The sequence below is a fragment of the Lissotriton helveticus genome, chromosome 4_1, assembly GCF_964261635.1.
Source record: "Lissotriton helveticus chromosome 4_1, aLisHel1.1, whole genome shotgun sequence".
NCBI lineage: Eukaryota > Metazoa > Chordata > Amphibia > Caudata > Salamandridae > Lissotriton > Lissotriton helveticus.
In genome coordinates this window covers 1,667,560,434-1,667,577,985 of record NC_136063.1, presented here as the reverse complement: position 1 = coordinate 1,667,577,985, position 17,552 = coordinate 1,667,560,434, and the positions used below count along the sequence as shown (strand labels likewise).

Genomic DNA, 17,552 nt, shown 5'->3' with positions numbered 1-17,552 from the left:
CTAGCCATGCCACGCAAAAATACAAAACACACCCCAATTACACAACCACATGGCAAAAATAAAAATACAAATCCCAGGATAACCCACACAACACACCTGACTGCAATTCCCCATTTGGACACACCCACATAGCTGAGTATAAAACCAGCCCCTTCCTCAACCACAAACCTTTGCAATACTCCACAACTGAGGGGCCCAACACCACAGCACAAAGGAGAGGCAACCAACACAAAATCACTACCCACACCGCACACGGCATCACCACCACTTCCACACCTGCACCACTAACCCCCTGAAGATCACACACCATACGCATCACTACCACACCCACCACTCTCACCCCTGCACCAACAACCACTTTGAACACCACACACCATGGCAACAAATAAAATGCCCAAATTCACAGAGAGTGAGTTGAAGGTTATGGTAGATGAGATAGTCAGAGTGGGACCACAACTGTTTGGTAGCCTGGTCCAACAGACACAATTAGCCACAAGAGCACAAATGTGGGCAAGGATAGTCGAGAAGGTCAATGCAGGAGGGACCACCCCGCGATCAAGAAATGAAATCATGAAGCGGTGGCATGACCTGAAACGGGTTGTCAAAGAGAAGAGGTCTTGTCCAGGCAGCGGAAATGTGACTTCAGCAGACCAAAAGTACGCTCCACCACATGACGTGTCCTCCCATGGGCATTATTGTAGAGGACTTCACCTGGGGCCCTGGGATTCCGCAGTGGGCTCAGCAACCAAGGACGGTTGGGATATGCAGAGTCACCTAGGTGTGACAAACACAAATAAACATTGCACTGTCGCTGAGGCAGAGGACAGCAGGTCATACACACAGCACACCATATGACTAGGCATAGTCACCCACAATCCATGCATGCTCGGGAAGCAGATTAAAAATCAGCTGGGGAACAATGCTGTTACGCAAGATGTATGAGTCATGGGCCTAGCCTGGGAATTTGGCACACAGGTGTGAGATGATCATATCTGCCTGGCACACCACTTGCACATTTATGGAGTGGTAATGTTTACGATTCCTGTAGATGTGCTCACATGCCTGTGGTGGGACAGGCCCACCATGGGTGCAATCAATGGCACCAACAACATGGGTATGTGTCCAAGGGGATAGAAATCTCCCTTCACAGCTGCCAATTCAGGCCCCCTAGGGAAATTAATATATCTGTCCTTGTAGATCATCACAGCGGACAGAACATCAAGCAGCACCAAGATGAACATAGGTTGTGACATCCCGCCTGCGCTGGACACTGTGTGCTGAAATGATCCAGTGGCAAAGAAATGCAGGGCCACCATCACCTTATACGTCAGGGTGAAAGCTGTTGGATATATGCTGCGAGGCTGCAGGTGGGGCTCCAACACCTCACAAAGGGTTTGTAGGGTGACTCTACCCAGACGATATTCCTGGATGATCACCTCATCCTTCATGTCTGCCAGCACTGTCAAGTGACTATGCAGATTTGGTCCTGTCCTAGTTGAGATGAAAGTGGACACATGTCAATGCAACACATCATGAGATGGGCACAGCATCTCACTTTCTGGGTGACACAACGCCAACAATGACTGTCATCAAAATTGAGTTACAGACCAGCTTACATGTAGGGACACCGTCAACTTACACACAGCAAGTACCTCAGACACCACCTCGGTCAATGTTAATGCACATAGGGAGATGGCCATATTTACCATGGGCATGGCTGGGAGTATAGAATCCAGCATATGTGTAACAAAGCAACCCACTGTCTCATACCTAGCTGCTTTAACTGACACACCTTCATGCGTCATTTGAACCTGGCACACATCAATAAAAGGCCTGAGCAGTAAATTCGAGGAATTTGAGTAATTTTGCATTCCGGGGAGAACGCGGAATGGCCAAAAATTCCGCTATCTGCGGCTTCGTGAAATTTTTTGCTTGTTCGCACTTTCAAAATACTGGTTCACAAGATATTTCTCCCAGAGCACGCAAACAGAGTTTGTGAACAGCAACAAGCAATTTCGCGTGTTCGGGGAACTTTTGCGTGCTTACGGAGATCCTTTTCCATTTCGCGGAGCTTTGCGGAGCGCGACTATGCAAATTCCGCCCACCCCTAATCAACAACACAATGACCACAGTCTGAGCATAAATGACGAGTGTGTTCATGATCAAACATAAGTGGAGATGCAAAACCCAACAACATTCATTGAGACAAACATTGCTGTGATTGTCACTGCACCTCAAAACATTGACATGTGTAAACATTGTAGAGTCCATAACAACACTGTCCTGTGTACAGGCCCATCAATATCACATGTGACATGTGAGGGAGTACATGCCAATCTACGAAATCACATACACAAACATGGCATGTGTAGGCACCAGTGGAGTAAATGGACCATTGGCATTGTGTGCACAATGATGTGCTATTAACCATGTGGCCACTATGCACTGTTGATGTTTGCCAGATGGCCATTGACACAGCATGATGTGTCCATTGGTGTGGTAAAAGTAATCCGCCAACACAATCCCACACACCCTTGTCACTGCATGGCACCCAAATGGCGGCAGCTACCACCTGGCCCCAGTGGTGTGTCACCAACACCCCCAATACACGAGTGCGTTAGTGATAGCCATAGGGACATGCCCAAATGGTGGTTGGCATGCTCCGACACCCAAATCGCAGTGCCTGATGTGAATGTATGGCACCCAAATCGTGGTAGCTTCCGCCTGGCCCCAGCGGTGTGTCACCAAGAATCCCCAATACACAAGTGGGGTAGTGATAGCCATGGAGACATGCCCAAATGGCGGTTGGCATGCTCCACCACCCAAATTGTGGTTCCTCATGTGAATGTATAGCACCTAAATCGTGGTAGCTACCACTTGGCCCCAGCGGTGTGTCACCAACAATCCCCAATACACAAGTGTGGTTGTGATAGCCATGCAGACATGCCCAAATGGCGGTTGGAATGCTCTGCCACCCAAATCGCGGAAGCGCCTGCCTGGCCCCTGAGGTGTGTCACCGCCATGAAGCATGCCCTTACAGCCAATGGGAACCTTAAACGCAGGTGTCGCTCTCCCCCTGTGTGATGAGTTGTCTTCCAGCTGTGAGAAATGAAAAGAAACGTGTGTTGGTATCAGAAGTCAAATCACATGTGTCCTATATATCATACAATTCATCACCATCACTGACATCTGTGACAGTACTGTTGCAGTCCATGTTGCCTACATGATTGTGTCTACTTTGCCTGTCATTCTCACAATACTTGAGAATGCTGAGCTAGGCCAACAAGACAATGGTGCTGACAAATTGGCACATACTACTTGTGTGACACATTCTCAAGGCCCCATTGCTCCACCCAACATTATGTTATGCATGCTCTGTGGACGATAGGAACACTGTAGATCGCACAAGGCTGTGTCACAACTGTTGGTGGTGTATGACACTCTGGAAATGTCCTATTTCAATAGAACAATTGTTCCTATCTCATCCAATTTAAGACGAAGCCTATATACAAGGGCAGCGTACCTAACTTTGCAAAACAAGGAGGAATGCATTATTACTCTTCCATTTTTCCTGCACATATGTCCAAAAAACAATGCCTTGGATTTTTTTATGTACAGTCACCCTTCCTGTACATGAACAATCTTTGCCCTGCACGCACTATGGTGCAAGGATGCCAGCATTGGCACTACAGTGCTAAGTGTTGCGCCAGCGCAGGGGGTAACGCAAGCCTGCACACTATGCGTGTACATATGGTGCCGCATTGCGTTTCTGATGTGGCAATGTTAGATTTGAAGGCATGACATCTAACACCTCACTCCACCACATTTGTGCACATATACACCATTGTGTCACACACCACATTTTTGGCTTTTCATATGAGTGTTCATATATCAATTTTGAGGGTGAACTTACCACAGTGTAGGCCAATGATGACTCCCAGGTGGTCGAACAGGTCACCCTCACGGCCCACGCAATCCTGCCAATGGTGTTTCCATTGGCAAACAGTCCTGTCCACACCAAAGACACACAGCATCAGTGCTCTTACGTGCTCCCACCTGACATTCCACACATGGACGGAATTTCCAGAAAGGATACGACCCCCACTCTCCACAATCAAGTCCAGGTAAAATTTGACCAGCCAGAGGAAGCCCCCCAATGCTTCCTTCGATATCCTGCTCTCCCTACCCACACCCACCATCTCCTAGCACACATCTAAACTCACTCCTCAGAAAAAAAGCCCAACATATGTCCTAACAACTAGTAATTATTTAAACTACCCCTAGAAAAAACACCTGACAAGATTGAGGACAAGATGCAAAAAAACACATAAAAACAAGTACACAACACTTCACGGAGATGGGTGTGTTGCTTTGGCGCAAGACGAAATGGCTGCCTCCTGAGGGAGCTCCGTCAGACCTATTCCCAATCTGACTAATACCATTCATAAGGACCATCTGTGAAATACTGAACCCTCATGGGACGATTTCTTTGTAACAGAGACAGGCAGCTGTGAGGTTTTTCACATCCGCGACCGCCGTGTAATTGACAACAACGACGATGTTGTACTGACGAGGCCAGAGGGAAGATGGCACCGGCCTGTGTCGCTACCACAGTGAGGTGTAACTGAGGGTTGGAGAGTGCAGGGCTCGGCTCTGTGCGGCGCTAACGGTGCGGTAGTACATCGGCAGCGAGGGTGTGAACAGAGTGCTGCAGACGGCTGACATCTGAGCTTTAAGTCTGCACCCGGTGTGGGGGCAGAAGTGACCGGGAGCGGCTGCGGCCTGCGGAGCTGGCCCACTGCGGTGTGGACCACAGTTCAAGGCTGCAGTGCCGGAAAGATCAGTGACATGAGGAATCTGCAGCTGCTTCTGTGGGGCTGGTCTGAGCAGACTGGGCAGAGCTGAGATCGTGGCGGTTGGCTGTCCACCATTGACAGAATCAACCAGTGAGGAGTGTGGACCCCTGGGCTCCACCGCTGCACTCAGCATTGCTGTGGAGGCGGTGAGGACGAGTGGTGCTTGATCGTCTGGAGTCGCTGCGATATTGTGAGCGAGGTTGGCCCCGGAGGATCAGACGGGCTGGCAGAGGAGCGTGGAGCGAGTAGCGATTGGCAGGTGACCCAGTAAGTGGGGTACTAGCGCAAGCTGAGCCTGGAGGTAGTTGGGCGGTGCGGCCCTGCCTGAACTCCCCAGCAGTTAAGCGTGGTGGTGCCTGGCGGGGTCGGGGCTGTTCGGCACTCGGGGGCGCGGTGGTGCAGTGCTTCTTGCGACGTACACTGAGGGTGTGTGGACCTGCTGCTCGGTGGTGAGTGGGGCCGCCCAGGGGGCTTTGGTGCATCACCTGGCCTGTGTTGTTGGATCAGTGGACACAGAGCGCTGCGGGCGTCCCTGAGCTACTGAGGTGAGGGTTGCGGCACCGCCCTAGTTGTGCTAAGTGTTTCATTGTGTCCTGTAAGTCTCCTGTGGGCTTGTCGCTTGGGCTGAGCAGTGCATGCTACAGGGTGGAGTTGCAAGTGGCTGGCCTGGGGTATCGCACTAGTGAACACTGGTCTGATCGGCCTGGATACTGCACTTGACCTGCTCAGAGCTGTGGTGCCATTCCGGATTTGCTTGGTCGCGCATAGGGAGTGTTGAACTGCCGACCATAGTATATGGATACTGATGGTGGTGGGCCCCCCCCGGACTGCAGTCGCTGTGAAAGTGCTGGGAGAGGGCAGCACTGATGGGCCTCACGACAGTGTGGTCTGCTGAGATTGAGCGTGTGCAGGACACCAGGGCCGAATATTGCACAGCCACTCACTGCTCTCCTTACCAATATGGGAAAATCGGACCCTAAACAAACCAAACTGCAATTTGATAACAAACACAGCACGCGTGCCACAGAAGCGAAGGGCGAACAGGCTGGGACGCAGGGTGCCTCGGGTTGATGAAAGACTTGGAAGATGACACCAGAACCATCTTGTTGGAGCTGCGGGCTGGCATGAAGTCAATAGATAGCAAAATAGAACCGGGCTGGATATTGGAAAGAAGAAAGTGGATAAGCACGAGCACAGGTTGGATGCACTACAAAATAGACTGTCTGACACGCAGGACTCACAAGCTGAATCACTGACTCAAATTTTACAGATGGAGAAGATGCTGGAAGTTATACGGGCAAAGAATGAGGACTTGGAAGCGCACTCGAGGCGCAATAACCTTTGCATTATTGGCCTGCCAGAATCCACCGCCATTTCCAAAATAGAGACATTTATAGATGGGTTACTGTGTGATCTGTTTGGTTCCGTGCTATCCACAGTAATGATTGTAGAGGGGGCACACCATTCATTGGGGCCCAGACCTAAACCTGGTGCGCCGCCTCGCCCGATAATTGCACGCCTCCTAAACTTGCTGACAGAGACGCTATCCTGAGGGTGGCTACGGCTAATTCTCCGGTTATTTATAAGGAAGACACACTCTCCTTTTTCCCAGACTGCACCCCGAGGGTACAGGCGGCCAGGAGGGAGTTTGTGCCAGCGAAGAAACTATTACAAGCTGCTTCGGTGCCTTATGCAATGTTATACCCAGCCAAACTGAAGGTAACACATGAGGAGCAAGCACACTTCTTCACGGACGCAAAGTCGCCCTAAAATTCACGAAGCATATTTGTAAATCTAGAGCTCGGCAGGGCGCAATGGACAGCGCAGCAGGGGCATCTGGCCTGGAGGACATGGACTAATGTTGGAGCTGATGTATTTGGTCTGCTGGGCCTGTTCTCTTCTGGTTCTTTGTTGGTGTTAATCGCAAACGACAGCTGATCTGTTATTGTGCACAGAGCGGGTGGTAGGCGGGTGATATCTTCCTAAAACAAGTGTTTATGTCACATGGGGGTTATATGTGAATAATCAAAGAGGACTAGCTTAAGTTGACCAAAGTGTTGCAGTACTCTAATTAGTTCTGTCACAGGCACCTTGTTGGTGTATTCATGAAGCCCTCACCCACCAACCTAGTTGGTGGCATGCTTCATCATCGGGCCCACCCAGTGACACCTAGTATGTCCCGGGTGTGCTACGACGCCTGATTACAGCGGAGCTGGTATATTGCTGAGAGTGCAGTGAGTGAGGTTGAGTGAGTTGTGATTTAAAACGGCTTGGTGGTGGTCCCAGTACCCGAGGGTAAATTAAATTTGAATAACTGGGCCGTCACCAGCGGTTAAAAGTAAGGCTACAGGATGCGTAAGGGTGGCGAGTTACTGCCCACTGCGTCCTTCAGATGGTCGACATGTTTCAGCCAGTGCCTTAGAGTATTCTGGCTTTCCTCAGGACCGTTTTTTAAAAGGTGTGGTGAAATAAAACAGACTTAGTGTTGTGGTACAGACTATGTGATACACTCACTAAGGCGTTTTTCTATATGTGAGAGGGGGATTCCCTTCTCATGCATACGCTTTGGGTTATTAGCCAAGGCTTCCTGGAGGGAAGCGGTAAGGGGATGACCAGTCTTTCTGGTCAGTGCCTGCCTTGTACCTGTTGTCCCGCCGTCGTCCTCCGTCCTCACAACTCACTCAACCTCACTCACTGCACTCTCAGCAATATACCAGCTCCGCTGTAATCAGGCGTCGTAGCACACCCGGGACATACTAGGTGTCACAGGGTGGGCCCGATGATGAAGCATGCCACCAACTAGGTTGGTGGGTGAGGGCTTCATAAATACACCAACAAGGTGCCCGTGACAGAACTAATTAGAGTACTGCAACACTTTGGTCAACTTAAGCTAGTCCTCTTTGATTAATCACATATAAACCCCCGGGGACTCGGACTAGCTATCTAGTCCTCTCTCTCCCTCTTGTTACACGCACATGGGGGTTATAGACATTTGCATTGATCAGTGTATTAGACACTGGTCACATACTTTGTTCATATACACAGATGGGATGAATGGTTCTGATCTGGCAACCGCACTCTGATGCGAGTATTCGTTGCCGATCCTCTTCCCCTAGCGGTTGTTCCCCAAATCTTGTGTTGGATGATTAAAGGGTTTGATGTGTGGGTGGGGGGGTAGAACATGTTTTCGACCTCATTGGGAGGTTGAAGTGGGAGGCTGTGGAGGGTGGGAAGTGTGGGGTATATGTTGCATTTTGTTTTCACATCTAATGCACTGAAGTCGATTGGAATTAGAGCTGAGGTATGTGAGGGAGTAGCTGAGTGTAGTGTTGATGTCACTTCCTCGAGACCAGTTGTATCGCGACTGGATCAGATAGGTGACACTTGAAGTTGTGATGGGTGGTAGATTTCGGTTGCTGACCTGGAATGTCAGGGGCCTCAACTCCCCAAAAAAAGTGAGACAGGTACTGGCCTATTTGAATCACCATTCGGTACATATAGCCCTGCTCCAGGAAACACATTTGACAAAACACACCGAACAGAGTATTGCGGGGAGATGGGCGGGCTTTAAGTTGGCAGCGTCATTCTCATCATATGCAAGGGGTACACTGATTATGGTTAAAAGAGGCATAGCTTTTCAGCCAGACCGTTCATATAAGGACGAGGAGGGCAGGTGTGCCATGGTGCAGTGAATGATGGGGGGCTCACTGGTGAACATCATCAACATGTACGGAACCTTTATGGATGATCCAGTCTGTTTCTCTTGAATGTATGGGGTATTGAGAGATTGACCAGAGGCTACCTTATTGTGTGGGGGACCTGAACACGTATTTAAATCCCGATCTGGATAAGTCCAATCCCATTACACATTGCATTTTATTCGGATTTATACACTTCTAAGGGAGGTGAGTCAGAGACAGATTTAGAGGAATATCTGGAAAATGTGGCGTGAGCCTGGATGTCGGACTCACACACATGGATTATTTATGTATGCCTATAGATGAGCAGGACGTCAAGGCAGCGATCTCAGCGGTATCTAATGGCAAAACCCCCGGGCCGGATGGCCTCACGGTTGAATTCTGCAAGAAATATGCAGACCTACTCGCCCCGTATCTGTTGGAGATGTACACAGAGGCACATGAGTCCGGGAAACTGCCACTGACGCTGCGTCAAGCATTGATAATAACATTGCTTAAAAAAGACAAGCCGTCGGACTGGTGTGACTCCTATCGCCCGTTATCGCTGATCAAGATTGATGCTAAAATATTGGCTAATATCTTAGCGATCAGGTTGCAGCCTCTGATGTCGTGCTTAGTGTTGCCTGATCATTCGGGCTTTATACCGGAGAGATCCACATCGCATAACCTAGGTACTATTTTCCATGTTTCACGTCCTCGAGCCAAGCATGTCAGCTGCGGCCGTTTTATTAGATGCTGACAAAGCTTTCGACAAGGTGGAATGGAAGTATATGTTCTTTGTACTGTGGCGGATGGGATTCCCACTCTTGTTCCTGAAATGGATAGTGGTGCTCTATACTGACCTGACTACAGCCCAGTAGCCATTTCGTATTATGCGGATGATATGGTGCTTTTTGTGCGTGAACCTTCCAGATACCTGACGCAGTTGCTTTGGGAGTGCGTTAGATTTGGTCACCTGTCGGGTCTTTGTGTCAATTGGGATCAATCTATTATCATTCCTTTGACGGAGTCCGCTATACAACCGGATATGGAATTCCCGCTAATATGGTCTTTGGGCCCGGTGAAATACCTTGGGGTGTGGATCCACAGGGATCCGAGCATGGTGGTTCGGGAGAATTATGGGAGAGCATACACTAGGCAGGAGAAGCAGGTCGATATATGGATTTCGCTGCCTCTGTCGTTAGAGGATCACACCGCGCTTATCAAGATGGTGATCCTGCCACGGTGCCTTTATCTCTTTATTAACATCCCAGTGGTACTAACAATGGGATTTTTCTACAAAATCCATAAGATCCTGTTGCGGTTAGTGTGGGGCGGCAAAAGCGCTCGTGTGAAATGGTCGACTCTCACCAATGGGTACGATAGGGTAGGGTTTGGAGCACCGGACTTTTATGCCTATTATTTGAGTGCGCAGGCTCAATATGTATTCTCCTGGCAGAGACCGCATGCGTAAATCCCGCATGTTGCGGTAGAGGAGGGGGATGTTTCTCCAGTCCCGTTACATAGTATACTTACTCACCGGTGCAAGGGACCCCGAAAACTGAAATAAATGCAGTAGATACAAGTATAGCTACCTGGCAGGCGGTGGGACGTCTGGCACGAAAACTGTAGTGGCTGCGATGCGAGAAGATGGCGCCCTTGATGCGGCGATGCAATGACGATGCGGTGACGCCCTGGCAGCCTTGCGACGACTCTGTACTTTAGAGCCACGACAGGCCCTGCGACACACTTCTCCGGTGATGCGATGGCGTCTCTCTTGATGGCGTCACGCTTCCCTGGGGATGCGACAGCAGGCAGATTCAATGAAAACCCGCTTCCAAGGAAATGCGACAAAGGCTCGCTTCTTCGGCATTACGATGATTTCAGCTACGCCGGCGACACGCTTCTTCTCGATGCATCGCGTTTCCAGCTCCCAGTGGCACGCAAGTGACTGGAGTCAGAATTCCCAGCAAGGAAATTCAGGAGGGAGCTGGAGGTGAAGACTTTTGTCCCAGAGACTTCAGCAGGAGGCAAGCACAGTTCAAGCCCTTAGAGAATATTCTGTTGATGAAAGTCCTTACAAATTCCTTCTCCTTTCCCTTGGCAATGAAGCAACCACAGCAGACCAACCCAGCAAACAGCACACTGGCAAAGGGGCAGTACAACTCCTGCAGCTTCCTCGGTTCCTCTTCTTGACAGAAAGGTTTCTTGTCCAGAAGTGATCTATTTTCTTGGGATCAGGGTCACAATATTTAGACCCCCAAATCCTTTGTTCTCTGAAGGCAGAGAGGCCTCTGCCTAGTCCAAACCAGTTCCTGAGCACTTTGTTTACATGACTCTCTTCTTCCTTTCACTGTGCAGGGCAGAGACATCAGCCGCCTCACAGGAGTTAGAGCCAGCACAGTGGTGGGAAGATACAGCTCTGGAGTACTCTGTTGCCATGATTCTTCCTCTTCTTTCACAGTGCAGGGCAGAGACATCAGACAAGCCACAGGAGGTAGAGCCAGCATTGCAGAGGGAATGCCCAGCCTTATCCAGGTCCCAGATGCAACTCCTCCCTCCCATCAAGATGCAAATCTCCCTATTCACCACCGGGCTGCCCCAGCCTGTCTCCTGGAATCTCTCGGCCCTGTCACTCACAAACCCAGACAAGGAATACACAACCGGGCAGAGTCATGCCTGGATAGTTAGGCAAGCAAATACCTACTTTCTGAAAGTGGTATTTGCAAACACAGAATATTAAAACAACCTTCACTAAAAGATGTGTTTTATTAATCTGAGTTCAGGCATACTAAATTCAAATTTCTACCATGTTCCCTCAGTCAGTTAGGATTATAAGAATGTAATAATCTAACTGCCCATTCTGGCCTATGAGAATAGGTAGCTTTCAATAGTGAAACATGAAAATGCCTGTAATTCACTATTAGAACATGCTACAAACATCAGAGCATGTCCTACCTTATACTTACAATGCACCCTGCCCTTGGGCCTACCATAGGGGTGTCTAATATGAAGCAAAGGGAAGGTTTAGGGACTGGCAAGTGGGTGCACTTGGCTAAGTTGACATGGAAGTGCTAGACTGCACACAGGCCTTGCAATGGCAGGCCTGAGACACACTTTACAAGCCGCTTCTGTGGGTGGCACAACCAATGCTCCAAGCCCACCAGCGGCATTTGATTTACAAGCTCTGGGCACACATGGTGCACTGTACTAGGGGCTGACAGATAAATCAAATTACCCAATCATGGAATAACCAATTAGTACATTAATTTAACATAGGGAGCACTTGCACTGTGGCACTGATTAGCAGTGGCACAGTGCCCAAAGCATAAAACCAGCAACAACATATCAAAACAGAGGAGGCAATCCGTCAAAAAATGGAAGGGAGACTCACACCAATGATGCCAGGTCTAACAAAGATTATGCGCTAGCCCAACACAACTTTGTAACTCAGGACCAGAACACGTGCAAGCATGTGATTTTTCTTTTCTTTTGGTTTTTCTTTCATAGATAGAATGTTTATTTGGGTATCGTCTGTTCATTTATTAGAAGTATGAAAACACTGCAGAATTTGAGATTTGCTATACATTTGAGTATTTGTTATGAGCTAAATGTGATATTTGCTGGAGGGGGATGTAATGTATTGTCATCTGTTTGTTTTGTTTCTTTTTACTTTGTTTGAAAAACAAAACACTTCACAGAGACACTATCGACAGTTCACAGGACACAGCAACACTCGCAGTCAAAAATCCGCAGCACCATACACCTCCAGCACTCTCCACTATCACCGGCAATTTGCTCAAAGAGAAAGGGAAAGTGCACAGCACTCCTCCAGGAAGCAGGAAGCATGCAGACATCACTTTCTGTGTGTCTGTGGCCTGTTTTTTTACTTTGCGGTGAGATTCGGCATGCAAATTGGCTTAGGGGTAATATTTTCTGTTGTTCACAGTGTTTAGCGATAGATTTTCCATTGCAATTTTGAAAAAAACATTGCGTTAACGTTAATGCTGCCAGATTTTGCACGCTACGTGCAAGTATTACACAGATAAGCTGCATTAAATGTAATTTCATCTTAGACTCCGAATGACACCCTAATAAACATTGTTTGCCACAAATGACACCCTGAAAAGCATATCTGTCCCCAAATGGCACCCTGAAAAGCATATCTGACCCCAAATGACACCCTAAAAAGCAAATGGTATCCTAAATGATACTCTAATAAGCACATCTGACCCAAATGACACCTAATAAGCATATCTGACCCCACATTTCACTCTAAAAAGCATATCAGACCCCAGATGACAACCTAATAGGCATATCTGACCCCAAATGACACACTGAAAAGCATATCTGACGCCAAATGACACCGTGCAAAACATACCTGACCCCAAATGACACCCTAATAAGCATATCCGACCCCAAATGACAGCCGCAAAAGCATATATATTTTACCCCAAATGACACCCTAAAAAGCATCTCTGACCACAAAAGACATACCTATCATCAAAGTTACAATTGTACTATACTTACCACAAAATGTTTGACTTTCACTTGTCAGAGAGATGTACTTATGCAGAGGATAAACATGTACACAAGGTATCTGGAAGGTTCACGCACAAAAAGCACCATATCATCCGTATATGTGTTGTGTTGTATTATTTCACAATCTGTGCTTAGGTGCATTTTGCACATAAATTCCACAAAGGACTGTCACATTGTGACATGATCAGGTGAAGAAATTGTTTATGATTTGGTTCCTTCAGGAGGTTCCTACAACAGGAACTGTGGGGTGTGCAGCACCAGCCTCATCTTCTTCATCATCCTCAGCATTGTCCGGTGCATCTGGCACTTGGATCCATGGGACATTGGTGTGTACACATATATTGTGCAACACACAACATGCTATGATTATCTTGCACACTATTTCAGAGCTGTACAACAGTCTGCCATCTGTGATGTCAAGGCACCGGAAATGTGACTTTAGCATGCCAATCGTGCGCTCCACAATGGCTCTGATGCATCCAAGGGCCAAATTATACTGCCTCTGGGCCTGAGTGTCTGTGGCTCAGAGTGGTGTCATCGGCCTTGGGGAGAGTGCATATCCTTGATCACCTGAAACATGTAATGGAGAGATGTATACATAAGTTGTTGTGCATGCTGTGTTTGCAGTGTTTATATTTTGTGGTGTGTGATTTGTGCTGCTTTGGAATTCAGGTTAGCCATGTGTAGCTTCAAACAATTGACCAGCATCAATGGAAATCACATTGCCTCACAGCTGATCGTCCCTATCCCCTAGCCTATTTCATTGTGGGCGCTGCGCATTGCATCACTAGCACTCCAACGGCGTGCCAAAGGCAATCCCGTCTGCGCCCATCCGTGAGCCAAACGCAAACAGCAGCAGGGACTCTGGATCTCCTACCGTCTAGCGCTATGACTCACCCCCTCCTCAAAGCCAATGCAAGGAGAACTTACAACTGACAATAGACCACACTAGACACAACTCACGTTCAGTTCTCCTGCTGCCGCTGCCACCAGACCTTCACCACCGCCCAATACTTGCACTTCCAGATCCAGACCAGCCATAAAGCAGCCCTTCGCGGCACCCTCGCCTGCAGAGCCCCCATAAGCCAGGCCCACTTTGCCCCCACCATCAACATCATCACATACCACGTCATCTACTCCATGAACTACTCATTTCCGACCTGAGCTTCCACCTCACAAACCACAACAACTACAACTCCAGTACCCTCTGGCCAAAGCTCGCAAACATCGGACAGACCCAACTCTTCACCACACTGACCCACAAGGCAGGACACACCCTCGACCCCACCTTTGCATGTGAAAACACTGTCCACTTCATCCACATCACTCAAGCCCCATGGAGTGACCATCACTGCGTACACTTACTTGTCGAGAAACGCAAGCCACCAAATCACAGCCTTCTATAGTGAAACATGAAAATGTCTGTAATTCACTATTAGAACTTGCTACAAACATCAGAGCATGTCCTACCTTATACTTACAATGCACCCTGCCCTTGGGCCTACCATAGGGGTGTCTAATATGAAGCAAAGGGAAGGTTTAGGGACTGGCAAGTGGGTGCACTTGGCTAAGTTGACATGGAAGTGCTAGACTGCACACAGGCCTTGCAATGGCAGGCCTGAGACACACTTTTCAAGCCGCTTTTGTGGGTGGCACAACCAATGCTCCAAGCCCACCAGCGGCATTTGATTTACAAGCTCTGGGCACACATGGTGCACTGTACTAGGGGCTGAAAGATAAATCAAATAACCCAATCATGGAATAACCAATTAGTACATTAATTTAACATAGGGAGCACTTGCACTGTGGCACTGATTAGCAGTCGCACAGTGCCCAAAGCATAAAACCAGCAACAACATATCAAAACAGAGGAGGCAATCCGTCAAAAAATGGAAGGGAGACTCACACCAATGATGCCAGGTCTAACAAAGATTATGCGCTAGCCCAACACAACTTTGTAACTCAGGACCAGAACACGTGCAAGCATGTGATTTTTCTTTTCTTTTGGTTTTTCTTTCATAGATAGAATGTTTATTTGGGTATCGTCTGTTCATTTATTAGAAGTATGAAAACACTGCAGAATTTGAGATTTGCTATACATTTGAGTATTTGTTATGAGCTAAATGTGATTTTTGCTGGAGGGGAATGTAATGTATTGTCATCTGTTTGTTTTGTTTCTTTTTACTTTGTTTGAAAAATAAAACACTTCATAGAGACACTATCGACAGTTCACAGGACACAGCAACACTCGCAGTCAAAAATCCGCAGCACCATACACCTCCAGCACTCTCCACTATCACCGGCAATTTGCTCAAAGAGAAAGGGAAAGTGCACAGCACTCCTCCAGGAAGCAGGAAGCATGCAGACATCACTTTCTGTGTGTCTGTGGCCTGTTTTTTTACTTTGCGGTGAGATTCGGCATGCAAATTGGCTTAGGGGTAATATTTTCTGTTGTTCACAGTGTGTAGCGATAGATTTTCCATTGCAATTCTGAAAAAAACATTGCGTTAACGTTAATGCTGCCAGATTTTGCACGCTACGTGCAAGTATTACACAGATAAACTGCATTAAATGTAATTTCATCTTAGACTCCAAATGACACCCTAATAAACATTGTTTGCCACAAATGACACCCTGAAAAGCATATCTGTCCCCAAATGGCACCCTGAAAAGCATATCTGACCCCAAATGACACCCTAAAAAGCAAATGGTATCCTAAATGATACTCTAATAAGCATATCTGACCCAAATGACACCTAATAAGCATATCTGACCCCACATTTCACCCTAAAAAGCATATCAGACCCCAGATGACACCCTAATAGGCATATCTGACCCCAAATGACACACTGAAAAGCATATCTGACGCCAAATGACACCGTGCAAAACATACCTGACCCCAAATGACACCTTAATAAGCATATTAGACCCCAAATGACACCCGCAAAAGCATATATATTTTACCCCAATGACACCCTAAAAAGCATCTCTGACCACAAAAGACATACCTATCATCAAAGTTACAATTGTACTATATTTACCACAAAATGTTTGACTTTCACTTGTCAGAGAGATGTACTTATGCAGAGGATAAACATGTACACAAGGTATATGTGTTGTGTTGTGTTGTATTATTTCACAATCTGTGCTTAGGTGCATTTTGCACATAAATTCCACAAAGGACTGTCACATTGTGACATGCTCAGGTGAAGAAATTGTTTATGATTTGGTTCCTTCAGGAGGTTCCTACAACAGGAACTGTGGGGTGTGCAGCACCAGCCTCATCTTCTTCATCATCCTCAGCATTGTCCGGTGCATCTGGCACTTGGATCCATGGGACATTGGTGCGTACACATTAATTGTGCAACACACAACATGCTATGATTATCTTGCACACTATTTCAGAGCTGTACAACAGTCTGCCATCTGTGATGTCAAGGCACCAGAAACGTGACTTTAGCATGCCAAACGTGCGCTCCACAATGGCTCTGATGCATCCAAGGGCCAAATTATAGTGCCTCTGGGCCTGAGTGTCTGTTGCTCAGAGTGGTGTCATCGGCCTTGGGGAGAGTGCATATCCTTGATCACCTGAAACATGTAATGGAGAGATGTATACATAAGTTGTTGTGCATGCTGTGTTTGCAGTGTTTATATTTTGTGGTGTGTGATTTGTGCTGCTTTGGAATTCAGGTTAGCCATGTGTAGCTTCAAACAATTGACCAGCATCAATGGAAATCACATTGCCTCACAGCTGATCGTCCCTATCCCCTAGCCTATTTCATTGTGGGCGCTGCGCATTGCATCACTAGCATCCAACGGCGTGCCAAAGGCAATCCCGTCAGCGCCCATCCGTGAGCCAAAGGCAAACAGCAGCAGGGACTCTGGATCTCCTACCGTCTAGCGCTATGACCCACCCCCTCCTCAAAGCCAATGCAAGGAGAACTTACAACTCACAATAGACCACACTAGACACAACTCACGTTCAGTTCTCCTGCTGCCGCTGCCACCAGACCTTCACCACCGCCCAACACTTGCACTTCCAGATCCAGACCAGCCATAAAGCAGCCCTTCGCGGCACCCTCGCCTGCAGAGCCCCCATAAGCCAGGCCCACTTTGCCCCCACCATCAACATCATCACATATCACGTCATCTACTCCATGAACTACTCATTTCCGACCTGAGCTTCCACCTCACAAACCACAACAACTACAACTCCAGTACCCTCTGGCCAAAGCTCGCAAACATCGGACAGACCCAACTCTTCACCACACTGACCCACAAGGCAGGACACACCCTTGACCCCACCTTTGCATGTGAAAACACTGTCCACTTCATCCACATCACTCAAGCCCCATGGAGTGACCATCACTGCGTACACTTACTTGTCGAGAAACGCAAGCCACCAAATCACAGCCTTCTATAGTGAAACATGAAAATGTCTGTAATTCACTATTAGAACTTGCTACAAACATCAGAG

The 17,552-nt window shown here is 47.9% G+C and overlaps 1 long non-coding RNA gene across 1 annotated transcript in view; it reads right to left on the bottom strand.

The window, feature by feature from the left end:
• The window catches only part of LOC144827643 (uncharacterized), a 199,912-nt gene that overhangs the window by 126,689 nt on the left and 55,671 nt on the right, over positions 1-17,552 (bottom strand). Inside the window, exon 2 of the long non-coding RNA XR_013610280.1 lies at positions 3,039-3,099. This is a non-coding gene — a long non-coding RNA (uncharacterized LOC144827643). The remainder of the gene's footprint in view (positions 1-3,038; positions 3,100-17,552) is intronic.